Genomic DNA, 25336 nt, shown 5'->3' with positions numbered 1-25336 from the left:
TCTGTGACGGCAGGGGTCTTGTCACCTGGGGGTCGCTTGTCGGGGTATCCTGCCATTGTCTTTTGATCCTTTCAGGGCCGGGTCGGGAGGAGTCCCAGACACCCAGCAGGCGTGGAGCAAGCCCTCGGGGAGGCCGGCGGGCCGATCGAAACCCACCTTCCCAGGGGAGCTCAGAGGTGCGATGGAAACTGCTCCTCCCTCTCTCATCCCAATGGGAGCGCGATGTCCCCCAGCCGGAGTGGCGCCTCTAGGCCAGGGTCACGCTGGGGCCGGGCGGCCATCATGGTGCATGAAGTGGGCATGCGGGCCCGGCGTGGCCGAAAGGAGGAAGGCCACGGACGGGGAAGTCCGGGTCGGGTGTGTGTGTTCTGGTGGGAAGGATCGGCTAGGCCGTGGGCTCGGGGGCTGTGTGAGGTGCAGGGGTCAGGTATGGCTATGTTACGAGGGCCGGGTCTAACAGCAACTAACAAACTGTGTTTTTCTTTGGCTTCTGTGCTTAGCACATATATTGTCGTGTGCTGTTGTGTGTTGTAAGTACACAAGTTGGTTTGTTGTGCGCACTTTCTGTCTTTGAAGCTATCACAAGAGCCCTCCTGAGCTGTCTAGGAATGGTCATGATGGTGGCCTTCTCCATAAGACAATCGGTTGGACTCGCTTTAACCACTAATTTCACAGATATGGGACTCCATTCTGTGAACATTCCCTTTAATAAATAGAGTCACAGCACCTCACCAGTGCACGTCTAACTGGCTGTAAAGAACGTACTATTTGGAAAAATTGTCATGATTAGAAGTGTGCCACCTTTAAGTCAGCTATGTTACTGCCCCTCCTTTCTGTAAATTGATAGAATTGAATTGAAAAGAAGATGAAAGGACGGGTAGACTAGACTGATGTTCCCTTATCTGATCCTTAAGGGGAACTATAGGTTGATGGCTCCTGTTTAAATCCCCAGGTGGCAACACCACTATTGCTCATGTCACCGCAACACTACATATAGTCGCAGAGACATCATGAGTCCCTTATCAGTTAGCCTGTGTAATTGAGCTAACAGCCCTTACTAGAGCTGGTGAATTGGTAGTCCAGAAGGAAAAAACAAAACAAAACAAATGTTGCTAGATGCCTATGTCTTTCCCCTGGTTATGATGACACATGGCCAAGTTGATGTACTGTATGGTGCACATGATGCACAATACTAGGAAGGGTGCCTGTATGCCCCAGGTAATAACTCTGACAATATGTACAGGAGGGCGGTTACAGCTACCTCTGGATGACAGATACAAAGCAGAGCATCATCCGCATACACAGATATGACATGGGTATGACCATCAACATTCACCCCAATAGCCCATGTCTCGCAGCAGCCAGATAGCCAGTGGCTCAATTGTCAGTGTGAAAAGGAGTGAGGAAAACTACTCAGGGGTATTCCCTTGGCTCCCTCCGGGAAGCCCACAAAATGAAGATCGCACCTGCAGGAGAGGCCTTCTGCATCCTCAGTGCTGCATTCCAGGACTGCTGTTTTTGCCGGGAGGTCAGTAAGGGCCACTTTCGGTGTAGAGATCTCAGTTTTCCAGCTTAGAGACAGACTGTTTGGTGGCCATGGACCTCTCTGCCACCAGTTTCCTGCGCCCATCTCTGTGGTCTGTCTTTCCCAATGGCTAATTCTTCCAATGCTAGGATCTTGGTGCAGCACAGCTGGGGCCCGTCTCACAAGGGCCCAATTGCCTTGTGATGCAGGGAAGTCTTTCAGGTGAGTGCTGTGATCAGGATGGGCCAGGCCCCCTTCAACAACTTTGATTGGCTCTCTGCAACGATGGGAACTCGTGGAGGGGCACTACTTGTACTTACCAGGTAGAAGTGGCCTATTGCACCAGGTCTGTAGATGGACAACACTCCCCCCAAGTGCAAAGTAGCGCCAGCTTATCACCCCGGCAGCATACCTCAGTTCACCTGTGAGAGCAGTCCATGGTTGTCTGCACACCCCACGGATCGCTAACCGCGGCACCATGCAGTTATCGTCCTCCAATGTCAAAGCAGGCTTCACACAGCGGCGGGGGACCACCCACAGTCACTCTATACCCAAAGCACTGCCACTAGTGCATTATCTTCCCTCCAACCACTCAAGTGGGCCTAGTGGGGGGCAGCTGTGAAACACCAGCAAGAGACAGGACATTCAGTGAGGGTGCGGTGCAGGTAGGCCAAAACAACTGGTGTTGAGGAATGAGTGCGTCCCACGTGGTGCTTCGACAAGACATTTGGTGTCAGTGGGCTCCACATCCAAGGCTCTGTGACATCTCACCTTACTAGCATGGAAGTGGTCTGGGGCAGCGCCGACAAGTACTGGATAAGGGGCCGCCGATCTACCCTCCCAGCGGTCGACCCTCTGCGTTTACCTGGCAATCCGGGTCTCACCCCAGCACCGCACCTCTCTGCAGGCACCGCAACTCCTCATCGTGGCACCAGCTTAGGCATGCCATGTTCCTGCCACATCCCACAGGTCCTGATGTGGGGCATGGTCTACGAGATAGTAGTAGAGACCTGACCCGGCCTTTCACAAATTCACAGGCCACTCGCGCAGAGACTGCTGCCGCCACAGGGCCGCTGTTCTACCCCTTAATCAGCTGTCTCTTTGTGGGGCACTTAGTAGCCGCAGTCATCCAGCCGGGCCGACGTCACCGCAGAATAACCTGTGGAGTCGCCTCAGGCAGCAGCAGCCTCTGGCGCATATAAGACCAAGGGACCCCGACTGACGGCAGGCTGAGATAGGCTGCAATGCCGCATCCAAGTTGGGTCTCCATTGGTACCAGATTTCACCCCGACAACCGTGGAACAAGACTACGGCAATATGGGACTGGATGGGCAGGATTATATAGGAGAAAATGTGGTCCGTCACGGCCCCCATCTTGGCCACACACCTATATATATTGATTAAAGTATGTACCGATAAGGCAGCAAAATACCAGTTTAAATGATTTTCCTAATTTTTGTACTGACCAGGACATTAAAATACTGGGCATGCCTGTAAAAACCCTAGTTTTAGCTATTATGTAGGTCAGCAGTGTGAAAATGTGGCCTAGAGGTGTAGAGAAAACAGAGCTCTCAAGCTCACTGACAAGGGATCTCAATTTTATTCCATAGGGACTTTGAAACAGGGTTCAAGCTCCTGATTTTGTAGCAGGGTAGCCAGGGAGATCCCGGTCTGACCCTTTAGTGGACAATCCCATCCACTTCCTGGCCTGTTTCTTTGTTGGTGGTCCTCGTGTAGGCCTGTGGCAGGGGAAGGGGGCCTGGAGCTGTAGAGGGAACTGCTTCCATGCAAACCGAGGATAGGGGATGACAGTGGAAAGGGGAAGGTACTGGGTACTGGGTTACGGATTTCGGGATTTTCGGTGTGGGGGCAGACAGTAGGAGTGGAAGAGCTTCAGGTGTGAAGGGGGAGCAGGATCTCTTTAGGTGCGGTCTGGCACCGGGTTATTAAATTATAATGATGTCTTTTAGGCGCAAACACTATGAACTTTGGGTTTTTACCAGACTTCTTTCTTTTAAAACAGAAGTTACTGAAGGGAAAAGGTGAGACATCTTTGGTAAGACAAGGCTATTTTAGTAGTCCGTTTTGAGGAATATAATATACCCTTTTATCCATTCAACAGATTTGCAAACAAAAGGCTGTGCTGGAAATAGTTCAAAATCTATTTAAAAGGTGTAATAACTTCTAACTATGTATACACAAAAAAATTGGCTTTTCAGAAGTGTGATTTAAACATTGCACATAAATATACATTATCATCTTCATATTTCCCTAATTGGGAATAATTGCCATCTAGCGGTGCTTAAGAGAGAGGGTTGCTTGAGGGAATATACGAGAGAGCACTTACATCAACAATAATTAGTGGGCTTTAAGTACAGTAACTCGAATGCAAACTATCTAATTGCCCTACATGGACACAAGGAGAAAACACTATTATGGTGCTGATTAGATACTTTAATTTGAAATCAAGGACAATTATTCATTTTGAGTATTCTGTTAGGACAATTATTTCCATCTTTCCTCATTAAACACAGTGTTTAATTAGGAACAAATCAACAAAATAAAAGATAAGGTGAGAAATCAGTAAAGGTAAAGTGCCACAGAAACGCGCACATCAAATTATTCAAGACTGCTTCATGCACAAAATCTTCAGATACAAGACTGACTTCCCATATAGAAAATATAGCACATGATTCAGAGGTTGATTGATGGAGTGAAGTCAATTACGGTGGCGGAGGACTTTACGTCCACCACCCTGTTTACTCCCTCTTGCCAAATTTAGAGTTCCTCGGTGGCCCTGCAGTGAAGTTTTTGGGGCTTATTTATGAGCCCTTGCGTCACTTTTGCGGCACTGGTGCGTCACTTTTTGTGATGCACCAGCGGCGTAAAAAATGAGCCTTGTTGAACCATATTTACAAAGTGACGCATCTACATAGATGCGTCACTTTGTAAACCCCTGCGTCACGTTATACCTGCGCCAGCGATAATGTATACGGGGGGGGGCATCCCGACTCAAGAAAGGGTCGTAGAAGTGACACAGTGAAATCTATAAGATTTCACTGCGCCACTTCTAGGACGCAAATGGGTCAATATCTTACGTCTGCCTCATAACAGGCGTAAGACTGACGCAGGCACATTTCACATGGGACTTGCCCATGTGTAATGACCCATTGCTGAGATTGCGTCACTTTTGTGACACACTCCAAGAAATGCGTAATTTTTAAGCCTACAGATACGTCAGAAATACTGACGTATCTGTAACTCCTTGCGACATGATGCGTCATACAGTAAATATGACGCATCCTTGGTGTCGCAAGGAGAGCGCAATGAAAAGTGACGCATAGCTGTTTTCTCGCAGCGATGCATCACTTTTCATAAATGAGGCCCTATATGTTTGAATGAACCACCATCACAGCAATTTATTTTAAGCAATTTAGGGGGATATTCACAAGAACGTGTGATAACTACCACAAGAGTAGCGGAACACAACTTTCAATATCGCAGCCCATCACGGGAAAATAACCCTGTGTCAACGTGTAATTCACAACATGGAGGTAGCATGCGATAGTCCGCCGACAACGCGGCCAATGTCCACGATACAATCATCTCGACGGAGATAAAAACACAAACCACAACACCAAAAAACTCGCACTGAGCCCATCCACGAGGAGGAAAGCAGGGATAAGCATCACCCGGATCGCGAAACACACGGCAGGTGGGAATAAGCCCAACCAAAGCCTGAAAAAGTAAGACAAATCAAACAGAAAACAACAGCCAACCACAATGGAGGCAACCCGAGCCAGCAGACAACCCCACCAAACCCATTGGCAACAAAACATCGTACATGGCAGCCCAACGTGGACAAGATGAATGCATCCCGAGAGCGGAGAAGGTCAATGGCACAAAACCAGAACTCTAGCAATGATGCGAAAGGTACAAACAAGCAGAAACACGCCAACAACAAGAAGGCAGCAATGCACACCGTAGGTGGGAGTCCAGCGCCACACCAGGAGCTGGATGACATGGAGGAAATGGGGTCCACCACATCAGTTCAGAAATGGTGGCAGGACTCGGGGACCACAAAATGCACCAAACAACAGACACAGCAGCAACAGGGAGAGGAACCTGCAGGGACTGGGGGATGGGGGAGATGGGCACAATGGCACACATGCACAACTAAGCACAGCACAACAGCAGACAAACCATGCCCACGAGCAACAACACCAACCAGGTGCACAAGTCACACAACTCCACTGAACAGGCACAGAAGTAAACAAAACACAGCCTGAAGTCAAGAAGGGTGAGTCAAATCAGAGCTGAAGGGACATCTCACACACAATGCAGCACACACAAACAGGAAGCAGAGCACCCCAACCCCTAACAGAATGTGGGACAAACACCAACTTGCGCACAACCAAATACAGGACACAAGTGCACCTGCCTGTGGCCGGTAAAAGGCCATACGCATCTGGCAAAGCACAAAACAGGGACATGATAATGCACATGTACAAACCCACAGTCCTGATGGGGTAGCAATGCTTGGATGGCAGGGAGCCAGAGAGTCTGTGATACACATTGGCATGAAAATGAAGACCCAACACATTTGGAGACAAGTGAAAGTGCGGAACCTTTATCAACAAGTGCGAGTCAGTACGGACAAGACATGCAGACCAATGCAGCAGCATGTCCGAATGAGGAATGTAGGAAAGCGCCCATGTCCATCTCGGGGGAGTCCCTCACCAACACAAGTCAGTGCCAATCCATGTTGGTTGTCCGCGCCTGGAACATGAGTCCTGGCCAATGTACCCATGTCCACTGACGTCTCTGGACTGGTGACCACATCCACAACATGCAACCATGTGTCGTGACAAGTGCAATGACTCACATGCAGTTGTGGCAGCAGGTACCTTGTCACTCGTCCATGAACGCGAGTGCAGCAGCGTATGCCAACATCTCCAATGAGCCATCGTCGGCCACCACATCTGACATGTCCTCGACGTATTCCATCAGCTGACCAGGACAGATGGGCTGACTCCAACCACTGGACCCAATGTGCACCAAAGCCCAATCGGGTAGTGGCTCAATGTGCTTACTGCACACGATGATTCATGCAATCTCCCAGCTCCAGTTTCCAGCCTGCATGCCGAACATCCATACACGCCATAAGCGGTCATCCTGGTGACACCCCTGTTCATGGTCCAACTGGGGGCGCACACACATGTCGAAATCCAGGTCAGCTACCGTTGTGTTGGAGAGGCAGACATCCATGGACCACTCTGATATGCACGAGCGATAATGCAACACAGGCTGCAGGTGACGTGCGCAAGGCGGAAGATCAGATGGTAACTGATCCGCCTTGGCAGTGCCCCCAGTACATGCAGCAGATGTGCATGGTACAGCTCCATGTGACCGGAGTAGACCATGTATCCGGGATGGTCTGCCATTGCGTCAGTGGCTCTGCTTGAAGCTGGACTGTCCTGCCCTGAGACAGTCTGGAGGGTGAAATGGCACAGCTCGGTCCAATGAGCAGTGTCTGTGTGCAACGGGTGCAGGCCTTGGTTGGTGTGGGAGTATGTGCGAAGACCATATCACACACGCCAACTACGTCCAAGGACCACTGCGTGTGGGATGTGTACACGTTTGTCTCATGCTGGGCAGTGCGTAGTGTGGGAGTCACAAGCAAATGCTCTCATACCTGTCAGGGAGTGCTGGGCACATGCAAGTTCCTGCTCGGAGCTGCAGATGTGCTACCAACTGATAGTACAGACAAAGCATATTTCATCCCTATGTAAACTTCACCAGCTGCATGCATATAGGAGAAGTACAGAGGCCGGTCGTGGGTTTGGTGGGACGTCTGCGACCCTGGGAATCATGGATGATTTGCCCAGCACAATGCACATGAGCTGACTCACTGTGTGTCACATTGCCACACTGCTGCTCCGCCCTGCCATGGGCACCCACACTTGTATGCGCTGCACGCTTGCATCACAAACACTCCTATGGGACACCATTCCAATGCCTGTCCATGCATGTCCAGCACCATGCCAACAACACCGCAATGATGGCCTTCGAAGGTGTGCGCCCACTTGGGTATAGGCCAATGGTCCTGACAGGGCAGACACCGGTGTCCAGCCCATGGCTAGCCAGGACCGCACAGCAAAAGAGGACAGGCAACAGACTCATGCTTCCCCAATACTGATAAACATCACCTGGCATGAATGTGCCAAGAGCCCGAGCGTTCTAGCGCTCCAACATGTCCCCGTACCTGCGGGCCCGCCCTCCTGGTACATGCCACATTGCAACATCGTGTACTGTGGCCCTGGTGGTGACAACACCCCAATACAGAGACACACTTACCGCATTTCCTGCCCCTGGCCAGGTACGAACCACGGTCTGCCCCCCTGCTGAACCAGCACACGCAACCTGTGCACGCAGGGGGGCAGGTGCGGGGCTACATGTCCAGGGTCACTTGCAATGCAGAGGTGACATGGCAACGTCCACGGAAGACAGCACACTGAGATGTTGCAGGGCCGTGCACATCAAGCACAATGAACACACGGACACACTTGCTCAGATGGTATGAATGGCTAAGGGCACGTGCGCACGGCCACATTTATTAGCAGGCACCCCTACTGAGTGACACCTGTGTTGGATGTGTGTGGGGTGTGTGCACACCAGCCAGCAAGGCCTGCCTGGTGCAGTCAGAAATTGACAACAGTGTACATCATAAAGGACACAACCATACAACCATAAAGGCCCCATGATTTGTGCTGCACAGAGTTAGTGGCCCGGATGCACTACGTCCTGCACGGGCCTGCCGCCACGGGCCGCTGACTTGCGGTGCACTGGGGCAGGGTAATGAGTGCAGAGCAGGTTCTCGTAGATGACCGGGGGCTTGTTGCGGAGTGTCTCTGTGGACAATGGAAGGTGTGCCCCAGGGAAAGATGCAGAGGGCAGGACCACGCAGAAACAGTCACTATGGCGGAGAGCAATGGAACAGACACATGTCGGACACCATGTCCAGTCCAGCCAGATAAGGATGTAGGAAACCACCAGCCTCTGGACTCAATCGCCACCAAGGTCCAACCAGATAGTTCCCATGACTCATTGCACACAGAGTTAGTGGCACCAGTGCCTTTAGGGGATGCCGACAGCGAGGAGGCGTGTCCAATGGTGTTGGCTCCTCCACATCTTGACCAGGACACAGTTCCACATGTGTGACATACTGGACTGCAGTGTAGGCCTGAGGCAGCAGTCAGCATGGGCCATTCACCTAGTGTCGCCAGCTTAGGTTGGATGGCCCCACCGGCCTGCGTAGTTCAGGTTCGGTGGCACCACGGCTCGCGGACTTGCGGTGAACAGGGTTGATGGCACCAGGTCAGTTGTTGATAGTGTGGGATCACCTCTATGACTCGGATCTGGGTTTCGTCCAGACTGAGCCCCATCTTCCTCTTACTCCTCTCTGTGCATTAATTGATGTGCAGTCTGCCATTCGTGATCCGTGAATAGGTGCTGGATGTGGGACCTACTGGTCCGCAGGGTAGGCCTGAGCCCTCATCCACGTGTCGCCGGCTGACGTTGAACAGGGTTAGTGGCACCACATGTTGCAAGATGCCCATATGGAACTATGCCTCACTGATCGGGGGGTCTGGTGCTGTGGCAGCTGCCCAGGCTTTGGGGTCACTGCCATTCAGGACTCAGGACACAGTTTCACATATGGGACCTACTAGGCCGATGAGGATGCCGATGTAGTATGTGTTTGTGGAAGGAGTAATGTGGGCCAGCGTCAGGGGCCAGGGATGGACTGCGGAGGCCGCAGAAGTCGCGGAACTGTTGCTTGGAACATGCACTGGCACATGGTGGACCCTCCTTGACACACGCCGGTGTCGGCAGGTGATCAATGTGGCCTGGCTGTGCAGGGGCGGGCCTGATGGGTTTGTGGTCCAGCGTGCCAGGGTCTGGCAGGCGCACAGGATCGCAGGCAACTCCGCTCACGAGGACGGTGTCAGCCTTGTGATGTGGTGAGAGGTGCTGCCCTGGTAGAGACGTTGAGCTTTCTGAAAGTGTGCCACGCCCAGGGCTACGTGCTTTTTATTCACATTCCTAGGCTGGCCTGGCATACGCTGGGCAATCCCACTCCGTTCAAGCTGACAGAGGGGACATGACAGGCAACATTTGCGCAAACTGCCCCACTGGCCGGGGGGACATGGTTGCGTCCACTGTCCACCAAACTCCATACACCAGAGGTGTGTGTCGCCATGGATATGGGTGTGCTCTGCATACTGCGGTCTGTCCAGCACATCTCTGCCACTCTTGGCATTGTGTGCTTTCCCAATCATGGTTCTCCTGCCTCCTTCACACATGCCTGGTTGCAACTTATCCCCACATTGGGCTAGTGTGTGGCTGAGGTGCCATGCCCTTGATGGCTCATGTGCAGGGCTTGCCCAGGTTACCAGTGTGAGTTATTTTGTCATGTCTGGTGGGTGGGCATGTTGTTTGGCATGTTAGTTTTGATTTTGTGACGTGTGCATTGCCGGAGTTGTGAGTTGCATGGTTGTGGGTTGATGTGAGTGGGGTGTTACTTTTGAACTTGCCAGGGGGCTGTGCATTTCCCTTGGTGCCATCCTGGGGATGCTGTTTGCTAATGGGCTGTCGGAGGATGATGGACTCATGCACACTGGTTGGGTATTTGGAGGCAAAATTGGTGGTGGTTCCATGGTGCTCGGTTGTTGTCTGCACATTGCTGTGAGAAGTGTGCTTTCTGTTGTGGTGATTGTGTGCTGTGTCAGCAGGGGGCATGGGTATGAAATGTGTGCTGTGGATTGCCCACAACACGTGCGTGCATCCAGCTATGGTGTATGGTCCTTGCTTGGTGTCCAGCGGATCCTGCACATTGTGTTGGACTTATGGGTCTGGGGTGACAGGCTGATGGTGTTGTCCAGGTCAGGTGTGAGGGCCTTGGATGTGGATGGCTGTGTGACTCCTCCGACTGTGCTGGTGTTGTTTGGGGGGGTGCCAGGGGCCAACAGGTGCAGCCAAGCCAACAGTTTGGTGTGGGCTGGGATGTTGGTTGTCCGATGTGTTGGTGCCGTCGACCTGTTGGGCGTTGTTGATCAGGATGCGGAGGATGGTGTTCCTTTCAGCCTGTGGTGGACGGTGACATTGTCAGGGGTTGGGTCTGTGCAGCTGGTGCGCTTCCTGGGGGTCCGCTGTCTTTGTCTGCGCTGCGTCTGTGGTGGTCAGGGGGGTGTTCCGGGTGTGGGTTGTGGTCCTGGGGTGGTGTCGTTGGGTGTTGTGGCCCTCTTGGGTGACCGAGCCGCATGATGGGTGGCTCCATGGCATCTGTTTCCCTCCTGATGTGGCTGTGGGCTGTGCTCCTTTTTGTTTTGCAGGCTGCCGTTCGATTTTACACCAGGTTAGAGCAGGTGTAGATTTCCTGGTGCTAATGTGCCTTATCGCCTCTTTTGTGTTTTTATCGCAGTTCTGTCTGGTTGTTGAGAATGTTCCGGTGTGATGTTGTTGTGGCTTTTGGCACAGGAACGCCCACTCTGCATCTCATTAGCGATAGTTGCGGGGGGCCTCTGTGGCGATGTTTTTTGCGGCTGCTATCGCGGGTAAACTGGTGCTGTGGGCTGTTAACACCAACTTGTGAATGGGGCGATGTATTTATCGCAACTTTGCCTGCGATAAAGTGCCGTTGAATCGGTGACAGTTTCTTGTGAATATGCCCCTCAAATGTTTGTTGTGCGCCGCTAATGGTAACAAACGCTTACACCAAATTTGACAAGTTTAAAAATGTCTCCAGCACAATGGATGATTTCCCCCATGATGTGGGAGTAATATTTTATGTGTACAGTCCCTCACCACCAGGAGATTCCTGGCTGGAAGGTATGGTAAAATAATCCATCCAATCACCCACCCTAAATATGGTGGATGGGTGGATGGCTTACCTCTCACGGCCCGCACTCCCTTAGGCCATCAGAGGAAGGTTTACACCGAAGGAGTAGATTTTTCCCCATTGACCTAAGCATGACATTCTGTCTGACTCAGAACTGGGAGGCTGAACCAAGAGTTTGCTGACAGGTTAGTCCTGTCCATAAAAATCTCAATCAGGCCCATATTATTCATGTTACAATAGCTGTAGTTGACAAATTACACATTACTTTGTCAAAAGTTTTGTTCAAGTATTTTTTCATGGTGTATACATACTGCCCTTATTATTTACTCTTCTTCAATATTTATATATTAATACAGTGTGCTCACCTAGGCCCCTTATTTTTTTTCTTTACACACTGAGGCTCTCATTTAGAGGTTTCCACAATGGTAAACATAGGTGCATATGATTTTGCATCAATTTTTACCACTGCGCCAATTTAGGCTTGTTTCAAATAGCGCACCTTTGTGCTGATGCTTGACACTCCCACTTAACCATAACTTGTGATAATATTGAGCACATAACCAGAACATGCTCAAATATGTGGTTATTGGTTGCTAAAACCATGTTGCATACTCATTTCTGTGATAATGGCAAAACTGGGTGCAAAATCCATGATAACATCCAAAAGGCATGTTTCTCTGTGTTGCAGAATTTCTGTGCCTGATACTTCAGTTTCACTGTCATTTAGCTACTATGTATTTTTTGTATTACTTTCTAATGCTCAAACCCTGGAATCACAGTCAATAATTTTTTTTTGATAAGCAAATTTTTATTTTTGGCAAAGGAACAAACAAAAATACATGGACAACCGTCCAAGCGAACTGGCATCAAAAGACAATGGATACAGTCAGTGACCTCCAGCAGCAAAACCACCCGCCCCCTCCCCAACCACATCACTCCCCCCACCTGCATTGACACCCTTAAATTATACCCCCCAGCCACTTCCCCCACACTCTGCGAAACTTCTTGGGGCAGCCCCTTGCCGAATACATCGTGCGCTCCTGCGTCGCGCACCAGCCCACCCCCCTCCTCCACGCAGCACATACGGGGGGTCAGGCCGCTTCCAGGCGGCAGCAATATCTCGCTTCGCTACCACTAAATCCGTAGCACAGTCAATAATTTACATGCAGAAATGAAGTGGGACATACTTTGTTGGACTAAAACATCTGAGCAGGCTTTCCAAAACTGGAATTTATGTCTTCAAGTCAAATACTTTGTGAAATATCTTTCGCTTACCTTACGGTAGTGAAGGGCGAACTCCAGGCCCAACTCTACCAGAGGTGGTGGGGCTTCATGAAGGAGCAATTATTTTGCAATAAAATTCAGATACAAAGCATGAAGTAATTTAAGAAATTGGGTTATTGGTTGAGAAGCTGGAAACCTTACTCAGGCAACAACAATTATGCTTGTCAGGGTGAACCACAAAAGTCCCTAAATTAACCTGTGCTAAACCCTCTGGTAGCTTGTCACAAAACATTCAGACTTAACTTGGAGGCAATGTGTAAAATGTTTATGCAGAACTCAAACAGTAATAAATTAAAAACATAACACAAGAAAAATCAGAAAAACATAAAGTGAATTATTATAAATAGAATGATACCAGAACCAAAAAAATCCAATCAGTAGAATGAGAGATATGCATTTTTAATGTTTTAAATCAATATAACAATATAACACCAAAAACCACAAAGCACCTCTCACAGTCATCTGGTCATGGTAGACTGAGGTAAAATCCTAAGTTCGGGCAGAAAAGAAAGGTGCAGGGAGAGGGACCCGGATGGTAGGACAATGAGCCTGTCGAGCACTGTGAATGGCTGTTGCTGGAGCTTGCCGTTGGCGAACACCGCAGCTGTTGTTGCTGTAGCACAAAGTGCAGATTTCACATTGCTGGTCAGCACTGGCAGCCAGTGTGGTGCTAAGAATCATGTTCACCAGAGCTTCATGTTGGTGGTCATCACTGGGAGAATCTCAGTGAGAAAGGGCCTGTTTGCAGTCGCAAAGAGCCAAAAACTTGAAGGGAGAAGGTGCAGTCTTTCTTCTCAGAGAACAAGTCAGTCCTCAAGCAGCAGAGCAGTCCTCTGGTAGCAGCAGGGAAGTCCTTTGGTGGCAGGGCAGTCCTTCTTCTGTAATCTCCCCAGGTCGAGGAGTATACTGATGAGTGGTTCTGGAGGACCAATGTTTATACCTAGACATTGAAGTGGGGGGTTCCATATACTCTCCCTAAATTTGGTTCTGGAAAGGTCTTCCCTTGCCCTGTCAGGGCTCCAAGAAATGTGCGGTGACAAAAGACAGGGCAGAGCTAGTGTCAAATTCAATTGTGTCTGTGTGAGGCAGAGGCCTTTGAAGTGCAAATGAGGCAGGGAGCAGCTCCCCCTAGTCACCCTGCCAGGATGGGCCAACCCTTCCCTACTAAGCTCCCTTTGTGTCACAGTCTGGAAGGAATACACAAACCCCAATGGCAGAGCCATTCACAGTCATGCGACCCAGAACACTGTCGGAAGGCACAAATGATTAGGATAAGAAAATGCCTTTCTAAAAGTGGAACATTTAGAATTGTGACTTGCAATCTGCCTCTTCCCTTCAGAGGGTTTTAAATTACAATTCATTTGAGTGTAAACGCCATACCTCTATCTTCTCCCAATCAAACATTACTACTTGTTAAATGCAATAAGTTGACCCATGTTGATATATGGGAGAGAGAATCCTTACAATATTGCAAAATAACTCTAGGAGTTTTTCATCACCAGGGCATGTAAAACTTAGTACATATGTCCTACATTTTTAATAAAATACACACCTCCACTATGAGCCTGTAGGGCCTACCTTTGGGGTGACTTATATTATTTAAAAAGTAAGATTTAGGCCTCGCAAAAGGTTTATTTTGTCAGGTCAAAATGGCCCAACACCTCCTTAGCTTCAAGACCAATCTTCACCAGTGGCTGAATAAGTCATCTTGCCAATTTCAGTCCCCAGCTATCAGCATCTGCAAAATAAAAGAACAGTGAGTGAAGCAGTGATTCAGAAAACTGGAAAACAACAGAAACAGCGTAACAACTCCTAAAAAAAACGCATAGCTATGCCAAAGAAAATTTCATGAAAACTAGATTTAATTAGTAATTAAGTAATGAATAGGTCTACTTGGGTAGCACATTTCAAGGCTACTTTTTTTAAAGGATAAAATTGAGGACCAAGAAAAGATTCATATCAACATCTGAAGAAACAATAACCCAAGGGACTAGTACTGTTAGACAGTAAATTGTACTTATTTGCGTACTATACTAAGAAACATAGGGCCATATTATCAAGAACGGCGATAACATTATCGCCGCTTTAGCAGCAGGAAACTGCCACTAATACGGCGATAAGGAGCTTGATAATATGCCAATAGAATTCCAATAGAAGCCCAGGTTTGTGGTCCTTCACACCAGAACCCGGGCTTCTATTGGAATTCTCTAGGGCATATTATCAAGCCCTTTATCGCCGCTTAAGCAGCAGTTTCCTGCTGCTAAAGCGGCGATAATGTTATTGTCGTTCTTGATAATATGGCCCATAGTCTTGCAAAGGAGTCAGAGAAGATATCTGAAGCCTCTGATACATGACACAAGCACTATCCCTAAACATAAGATTCGGTGAAAACATCTGAAGACTTTTTTTCGATATATGAGCATCTTCCCAAAGCCAGCGTCACTTGATCACCAGTACGATATGTGTTAGGATCAAAGAATACAAGCAACAACATCAGAATAAGCAACATAGAGTACAGGACTTAAGCAATCAGATCTTCTTGTGTTTAACAAGGTTCGACAACCACCTTGAGAGAATCATTGGACAATTCCTGAACAGACCCTTTTCTCTAGCCCCAACGATCTTCCTTGTCGTTAAAAACATTCACTATTAAGAAAGTTAGGGCATACAGAGTTTGGTCTATATTGTCTCTGTGAAGCTACAGAGCAGTCTTATAAGTTAAGACCTGCATTGTTAAGTCTGACAGGTTGATGTAAAATAGTGAAAACAAATTCAATTAATAACACTTAAAACATTGGTGCAAGGTATTTTCTCTTGTCGATTCTGTGTTTTAGGAGTATTGATCATGTCATTATCATAGCTTCCATTCGACCATGAACAGTATGATAGCATAGATAATTATTTCCCACAAAAGGTAAACTGTTCAAATGCTAGGTGTGTGAAAATACCCCTTTTGGGTGTACACTCCCCATTTTTAATTTTACTGTTGGATGTAGGATTCTAGACAGTGGGGCACTGGCTATTGCTGCTCAGTGTATGTGCTCTGTTCCCTAAAACAAGTACAAATGGGCCAATCCCTGATTGCCATATTTAACTCTAATATATGGCCATAGTGTGTCATTCAGAATACACCCATGGCATGGAAAGTTAAATGTGATTTGTGGCCTTAACCATTTATTTTGCCATACACTAGTATGGCAAAAAAACATGGTTACAGGCCTACTAATGAGACCCGACTTCTGCAATTTAAATCTGCAGTCCAAACTGTCAGAATATTTCTTTTGACAAGGGAAAGTCCTAATTTTTTAAATATTAAAAGTCAGCCTTAAGTAGGGCTTGGAACACACTAGGTAAGATGCCTATTATTTATTAGTGGTGCATTAAATATATTAATTTTGGCATGTCCCTACAGGGGCAAGCCCCTCAAAAGCAATTTTCCCTGTGGAAGACTCTGGCTGCCCTATACGCAAAATTAGAGATCATATTAAACTATGAATTCTGCTATCTTTGGTTTGGGACATGCTTGATAAATGATCCAAGCACTATTTCTAATATTTTTCAAAATCCAATTCAATGGTGCAATTAGATTTTTAATACACATTTAGAAAAAATCACTTTGAAAGCGTTACCTTTTCACTGACTGAAGCTCCTAAAGGCTAAATTTCATTAGCCTAGTAGCAACTTCCCCTGCCAGTGCATGAACTTAATGGCTTTGGCCTTATGAACTGATAGGCTAGGGGTAAGGAATGTGACATAGGTCGGCCTGGAAAGAGCAACTGGGATCAGGATTTTAATTGATTTCAAAGAGGCATATGTGAGGCCTGCTCATTTACAGTTTTGTGTATGAAGAGACCTGGGAGGGAGAAACTGTTTGATCCTAGGTCTCATGGTTGTCAGACTCACTCAGGCCCAGTGAGATGGGAGCTGGTCCAAGAACCAGTTTGGTGTAGCATAGTAGGCGACCATTGCTCATTTCTCTAAACACATTCCTGAATGATGCACAAGCTAGCTCCAAATGCAGATGACCTCTCCTATCTTGAATTTCCCTTAAACTAGGACACTCAAGGATAGTTGGCAGTAAGGCAAACAGAGGAGCTTACGACGATGTCAGGTGGCTGATGTTAGGAGGCGGTCGCAAACATTCATTTTACAAAGGAAGTTTGTGTGGCGGGCAGAATAGGCCTGCAGCATAAGTTTCCATCGTAGAAGGGATGTTTGCAAACATTCCTGCACCTTGTGACAGGTACTATGTTCCCAGGGCTCATAGCAGAAGGCCAGGGGGGAAGACACTTTCTGACAGCCTTTACATGTCGGAAAGGCCGACATTAGGGGATTATGGTGGGTTCTGACACATCGACAAAACGCCGTGGAAGGTCCCTCTGCCCGATGCATCCTCCATCCGCATCGCAATGTGTCAGTCAGATTGCAGGGACAGATGTTGGTGGGTCCGACACTGACGTGCCATCAGCGTTATAAAAAAATAATAATAATATCCACATTTATAAAGCGCGAACAATTACCCGTAAGGGTCTCTAGGCGCTGGGGGCCGTCGGGAAGATTAAGCAAGCTATTGGCCAGAGTCACATGGTGCTGGGCTAATCTGCCACTGGCGCCAGGGATCAAACCGTGATCCCCAGATTCCAGAGTCAGTCGCCCTGGCCGCGGCGCCACACCTCTTCCATGCCACTGCCATTATAATCAGCCCCAGAATGTGCTGTAACAGTGATTAGGGCTGCCCTCTGAATTTTTCCCCCATTGATTAGGGAATGTCCAGGATTCACTCCTGCCCACCAGCTACTGAACTGCACAAAAACAGATCACACCACAAAATCTTCAGAACACTTTCTTAATCTTCCGAGGAAAAGACGAGGACTGAACCTTCTTTCTGAGAACAATGGCTAGTAATTGGTGCTTTACATTTTTTGGGTGGTGTTTTTCCCTGAATGTTTAAACATTTCTATCTCTGGTTCCTTTTATGTGGTGTGTTTTTGATGTTTTAACTATTTTGGTTCTTCTAAATCCTTTACACATTTTCTCTATGTTACACTTGTCTGCTCTGTGCAATAGCCACAAGGTGTTAAGTTCCGTTTTAAATTATTGAACGCTTTGTCTGCACCTAAAATGTTAGCAACTTTATCATTTGGGGCAGACTACCATCCACCCCAATTATTAATAATAGAGCTTAGCAAAATATATTGAGGCCCAAAATTTAATATTGGTTTTGAGTACGTCTTTACATTTAAACACATTTTATCTAAAAAAAATTTTGAATAGCTACTTTCAAATACCAATTGAAACAGTCTACTGTTATCATTGATACAAGAGCAACATATAGCAGATTCAGCATTTTTTAACTTTTTTTTGAGTATCAGGTGTGATAAAAAATCTGTTCTACAAAAAAACAATGTGCCCATTACATTAGCAGACCTTGAGATTTCAAACATTGTTTTTTAACGATTCCCAAGCAATTTCAGCATTAAAACTACAGTAGGTCTATTACCATTACACAATTTTCACAATAAACATGCTTTTTGATAAGTGTAAACAAATGTGAGTGTATACAATAGCCTGGAAAATGATTTTCGAATAGAGTTAAAGGTAAACCTCAAAAATCCCTCTTGGCTAAGTAGATAATCATTACAAAAATAATCCAGAATAGACAATGACATTTGAAGAATATCAAAAGGTGAAATGCCTTTTCTAGCAACAATCTCATAAATCCAGGGACTGCCCTGTTCTTAACAAAATAATCTACTTTTTATTTAAAAAATACTGTACTAAAAAAAGAAGAGTAAAAAGTTGGAGCACAAGAGTTTCTGAATATTATTTTTGGAATTCATTCAGTAGGAAAAGTATTAATACCAGACCATATAGGTATATTGAATCTGTCCTCAAACGAAAATCCTGCCATAAAAGGTTTCTTTCAGAATAACTCAAGTAAGAGCAAATGTTGATTATAACTGTAAGGCAATGTGGATAGTGTTTCTCATGTGATCCTCCTGCAATGCCACACTGGCATTGGGTTTGGTGGCCTGGCCTTTGAGTGGATTAAATCATTCCTGGAGAACACAGAGCACTCAGTTTTGCTGGCCCCTTTCTCCTCAGGCATCAAGCCCTCTTACATTGTGGTACCACAGGGCTCATCTCTGAGCCCTAAGTTATTTAACGTTTTAATTGCTCTTTTTGCACATTTTGTTGAATCGCATGGATTTATGGTTGTCTCCTATGCTGATGACACTCAAGTGCTTCTCTCTTCGAGAAGGGGTCTGCAATTACGCAGCACCATTTAAAATCTCCCTCCAAGTGGTCTTTATTGAGTTTTGCCGTTGTCATCAAAGTCGTCTGAAGTGCAACATGAACATGAACGAAACCTTAATATTTGGGTCTTTTCTGTCCAATTGGTGGGAGAGCTGCAGGCCTGAAACCTCCCTAGCCAGAGGCAGTTGTCAAGATATTAGGGATTGCAATTGACACCCAGTTCCCCTTTCAACGGAGGAGTCTTCTGTGCTTTGTATATAGTTTGAGTTGCTGTGAGCTTTGAAAAAGCTCCACTGTAATTCACATGCTCATCACCATATAACATTGTTCTATACCATGGTGTCCCTGACTACTTGAATGGAAGACTTGATTTGTTGGCCTAACTTATTTGGGGAACATATGTCCCCTAAACTGGAAGTGAAAAATCTGGGTGTTCTAACAGATAATAACCTGACTATGGAAGCCCAGGCCAGAAAACTAGCCACCAGTTGCTTCAGTGTGGTGAGAACCGTAAGAAAAGTGCTGGGTTGGTTACCATCTTCCACATGGAGAGTGGCACTGCAAGGTCTGATTCTGTCACACCTATACTATGAAAATTAACTATATCTGGGAGGCCCTCGTTCAGTGATAAAAAAACTTCTGCGGATCCAAAACTCAGTAGCTTGGACTCTTCTGGGATAACCAAAATATCACTCTGTCTCTACTTTTCTAGCAGCATTTCATTGGCTAGCACTACACAAAAGGATACCATTTAAGGCATTATGTATAGCACATCGGGCCTTGAACAAGAAGAGACAACAACATTTGGACCTTCTTATACGTCCCTTTTGCCCCTGCAGACCACAATGTTCTTCAATTCAAGGATTACTCACTGTCCCCAAGATTAACAAAGCACTGGTTTCGAGTGGTAAAGTATACCAAGTCCTAAGCTCAGCAATAATATTATCAGCACAAATGGAAGAGAAAGACAAAAAGTTTGGGTTAAGACCACCCTATGGCTGACTAGGCTATCATTCATGCAAAAAACTATGAACACAAAGAAGCAAAATTAAAAAGGACATATAAAGAAACATGTTTTCAAGAATACTAGTTCCATAATTAATACCAAAATACTTTATACACTATATCCCCATTTACTGTTAGCTGATGTGTCGATCAAATGCTTTGTATTCCGGGCAATAATTCCTTACATTTTGCCAATACGCTTTTGTATGTAAGAGTTATGCATAGTTGATAAACCCTCTTCATTGCAAAATATGATAATTCAATGATGCTAAGAATAATCATTGTTATGCAATTTATCTTGTTGATTCCATAGATCTCTTGAACTCTCATCTCCCCTAGGTATTTCATGTAGATTCTCGCATAGCACTACTGGGAGAATGCCAAGTGACTTTTCAAATATTGGAATAGACTAAATAAAGGATGATTTGAAAACAATGGTTTTATATCCTAAAGTGCAAATGTTAAGGCAACAAAGTCAATTAGACATTTCATAAACAGCTGATGGTACAGCACATAGAAACAGATTCTAAAAATAAAAATGAATCCTGTAACCGTTGCATGTCTATACCCTGATATAATTGTTTCCGTTCATAATTACTATTTTCAGTTAATTTATCCATCAAATCTCTCTACTACTGCCCTCATTTCTTAAATTGCAAACTCAACTATTTATTTTCACATATTCTGTACCTAATAATCTGATCTGAATCACACCCCAAGGATGCTTGTATTTCATGTGCATTGTCATTTGGTAATTTGTGTATATTGGACCTTCAGAACCACTCATCTGTGTTTTTTTCCAACGATCCATCATTTTTTGAACCCTGCTACCACCTTTAAAACATTCTTTAACCGTTTCCATAGCACACTTCCCATGTTTATAGTCATTCTCCCTACTCTCATACCTGACCATATCACTTGGACTAAGGATATTCATCGGAGTGGGAGACCTTTTATGGGTAATGTGACGTTTAATGGAAATGCATTTCTCAAGATTAGTATGAAATAATAAAATATTACGATGTGCTTTTAAACTTCCATACATTGTAAGTTACAATTCTGAAAATGGCACTTTTAGAAAGTTGGCATTTTCTTGTCCTAACCATTTGGTGCCTGCAGCCTGCCCCTGGGTCACATGACTAGGTGTAGCTGGCAGCTGGTCTTTGTTTAGAGCTTACAGACCATGAAATAAAGGGCCGTTCCTGTTGGCAGGATGGGCCATCTCTGACTTGATGGGGGCGTAAGAACTGTCACCTACCACACTTACACATCACAAAGAACCTGCCTGTGCACACTCACAAATGGTTTGACACTAGTCTATTGGGATCCCAAGCAATCTGGGTCCAGGGAGGCAGGTAATTCCAAACCTCTGGGAGCAGAAACCTCCAGAACCTTCTCCTGATTCAAAGTGGGCACCAGATATATATATTGGACCCAACTCTTGATTACACATCTGGACCTGTGAAAGACTCAGAAGAACAGCTGATGTGCTATTTTGTTGCAAGAAGGACTGCCACTCTGCTCCCTTGCTGTGCTGCCCCACTGCCCTCCTGTCTGCCTGCACCTTGAACCCAGGACCACCAGAGGGACTCCATGGGCTAGTTAGCAATTAGAACCTCAGTGGCGGAACAGACTCCAAAACCTTGTACCCATCACCAGGACTCTGTCAGCTGTGAGTCCTTCCCTCACAAGTAGTGCCAATCCAGTCCTTGACCTTTGGAAGTGGGCCTGAAGGTGGTCTGTCAGCCCAGCTATGGTCCCAGCAGAACCAACACAGCATGACACATCGCCTCCTAGAACTCTGCATCTGAACCACAGCATGAAGCATTGTCTTACAAAACTCTGCAACTGGTCTGCTGAATGACGCATCCATGACGCAGGACTTCAGATCGCAAGGCATAGACTCATTGGCACTGCTGATTTGTGACACATACTCAACACAGGCCTTTGCATCTCAAGCTCCTCGTCTATGGCATCCTCAATGACGAAGCAAGAGTCCACATCAAAATCCCCTCAACTTCTTTGGGACTAGCAGGACTTTGTTTCACAGGCCCTTGTCGATGGCATCCTCGATGAGGACACAGGACCTTTCATAGCTGCCACGCATCTTCCCTGAACCGTTGGTGCACATCACATCTCCAGACCAGGACCTTGCATGGCCTTGCTGCACAACACACCCTAGACATTGGACGTTCCAACTCTCCACAACCAGGATTTAAGATGCTGTTGTTCAGCAGGTCAAACTTGGTCCCTCTATCCAGCCCTCACTTGTGACTTTGTCCCAGTCTGGCGCAACCAGATGACAACGGTTGGCGCTTTGTGTATTTTGGCGATATTTTTACTTCACTCTTTAAAACTGCTATCTCTAGTTCAACTAATTGAATTTTTGTCATTTTGGTCACAAATTATTTAATAAATGTTACTCCAATGTTGTAAAGTCGTGTAGGATTTTTCTTCTGTTGTGTTTCACTTTAATACTGTTTAAAAAGCCGCATAAATGTATTGCCTCTAAGTTAAGTCAGACTGCTCTGTGCCAAGTTACCAGAGGGTTGAGCACAGGTTAATTTGGGGTTTGCTTGTGACTTCAACCTGACAACGATTGTGGTTGCTCCTTGAGTAGGGTTCCACCTCCCTCAACCAGTTTCTTACAGGAGGGCAAATCATTTCCAATCTGGCTATACAAGCATGGAACCAACTCCAAGCCAAGCTCTTATGAGCTACATTTCAGAAGGAATCTTATAACTGGCAGTTTGCTTTATTCTGAATGTTATTTTTCTCAGTCCTGCTTTCCTCAGTGCTAGGGTAATAGCATGAGTTTATGGTGTTGAAATCTGTAGCTATACTGATTTTTCCAAACTTTTTAGCAGAGAAAATAAATTTGCCAGCCAGTTGGTCTCTGGTCCACTTAGTTCACTGCTGTATACTTTGACCTAGGACTAAAAAGAATTGCAGATCTGTCTGCACTCAAACCGCTCGTCTATTGGGTCCCACTTATGGGTCACACCTGAGTTAAGTGTGTTTAGAGATTCCCTTGTAGACTTACTGAATGTGGGAGGTGCCAAGTCAGTTCCTTGGGTTAAGTTTGTTTTGGACTGGTTGAGCAGGATGGGATTGCAAAGGTTATGGGCTGATCCAATAAACCTACGTAAAGGTGACTTTAATGTCTTCAAATCCTGCTATTGGTCTTATATGTTATATTAACAATCAGTCAAATGGTTCACTGGCAACTAAATTTTTAGATAATAAACTATTCTCTTGTTTTGAGGAATTTTTAGACTTAGTTTCTTCTCACTTAGCGACAAGTCCTTATATCCATTTTCGATTGTGCATTTTGCCCTTGAGATCTCTCACTTCTAAATGGAATGAGGGTTTAGCCCCTAGCATTTGGCTGGCTTGTGGTCTGGAAAACGAAGACGAGATACTTATATTGTTTTTCCGTCCTGGGTATCTTGTACTACGCCGGAAAGGGGTTGCCCCAATATGTCAAAATCTAGGTGTGACTAGATACCATGTGGCTTACAGAATTTTTAAAAGTGACACCTCACCCTGCAGTTGTTATTGCTATTAGTACATTCTTACAGGTGGTTTGGTTCATACGTGGTAGTTTTCAGTAAGGGAATGCTAAGGAACATTATACACTTTGAATAGTCTTGATTTTACATTATATATATTTTTTTAATTAACTTTTTTTTTTCTAGATGATTTGTGGAAAAAATCCTTTGTACCTTTTCTATTGCTTGTTCGTACACCGTCCTAGCCCATTATTGCACTATTTTATATGTATGAAAGAATTTGCAGGAATTAATTTAAAGTAGTATCAAATCTTATTACAAGTCTGAATTGCGTGTTGTTTTAAACTGTATTTTAATGTTATTGTTGTACCACATTGTGTATGTATACTTTAATGGTGCATGGATGCTGAATAAAGTATTATTACTACTACTACTACTACTAGCATGATTACTTGTGCACTATGCAAAACCTGTTCAATCATTCATTCATTCATTCGAAACATTCAGAATATTAGGAATAATCATAATTTTTGAAGTATCTATGTGTCCCACAGTTATAATAAGAATGGGGACCAAGATGACAAGACAGCATTGAGTTTTTCCTTTAATTTAGGAAAATTATGAATAATAGTATTTTACCATTGCATGAACACTATACACCAAACGATTAAATTGTTGGTGGGGAGCATATGATGGAAGAGCCCATGAACATATATAATTGAATCAATATGTATTTAAATATTTATTTAAAGGTTCATTTATAACACAAAAACCAATGAAAATGGATCAAGCAAAAAATATCATCTGTGCAAGCTGATAAGTTTACCTTTAATGAATTATATGTAAATCCATTAGTTTGATTATTGCTTCATAATCTCTCTAGAAAGGGTTTAGGACATAAGTTTAATAATAAAGTGGAAAGAAGGCAGGCTTTCCTAGTGCCACAGCACAAAGTAAAATATGAAGATGAATGTGAATTGGAAAAGTTAGAAACTTGAGGCCTAGAGTATAAAAAGTTTCTAAAATGAATGTTCTATCCACAAAACATATCAGTGCAACGTTTTAAACCTGTTATTCCAATTTATATAGTCAAAAGCTTTTTCAGCGTCACTGGATAGATCTGCTAATGATTTTTTGTGTTAATTGATAAATAAATGATATTGGAATTATCACAAGCTAATCTACCTGTTAGAAATGGGGGTCTCTAGTTGGCAATGGTATACACCTTTGGACAAATAGGGACCATTAGTCAAGAGAGATTTACCTTTCTTTAGTAATTTGATAGGATGCAGTATCTCACCTCTAGATTTAACTTTCTAAGAAACCAACGGAAAAATTGTTATTTTCAGGAATCAAAGACAAAAATGTAATAAAATATCAGGCTCACAAGCAGTACAAGATTGAGAATGGAGGAAAACATTATTAAAAAATGTAGATATATCAATATAAGAAACATGGGCACACATAGCAGTTTAGTTAAGAATACAGTTTATTGATTTGCTGTTTTCAAAGAGTTTAACTATTTAACAACATTCTGACTGTCTTATTTTGGACACAATAATACTTTTATAAGTACGTAATTGTCAGCAGTTACAATCTTATTTCATTCAAATTTAGTACTTACAAGTTCTGTGAACATAAATGATTATTAGGAATGTGGGAAACTTGTGTAATTTGCTACATATAGTTATGCGAAATTACTGCACAATTAGGAAAGAATAGGCAGAATTATGCTCACATTACAAAACACTGCCACTCGCTTTCAGATTTTACATTTTGTGCTAGAAAACACTCGAAAGGTCTGCTAGATTAAAAAAAATCACCATGAAATGCTACTCACAATAAAAATTACAT

This window comes from Triturus cristatus, chromosome 5_1, assembly GCF_964204655.1.
Source record: "Triturus cristatus chromosome 5_1, aTriCri1.1, whole genome shotgun sequence".
Lineage (NCBI taxonomy): Eukaryota > Metazoa > Chordata > Amphibia > Caudata > Salamandridae > Triturus > Triturus cristatus.
The sequence above is the reverse complement of the archived record's forward strand: the minus strand, read 5'-3'. Positions refer to the sequence as shown.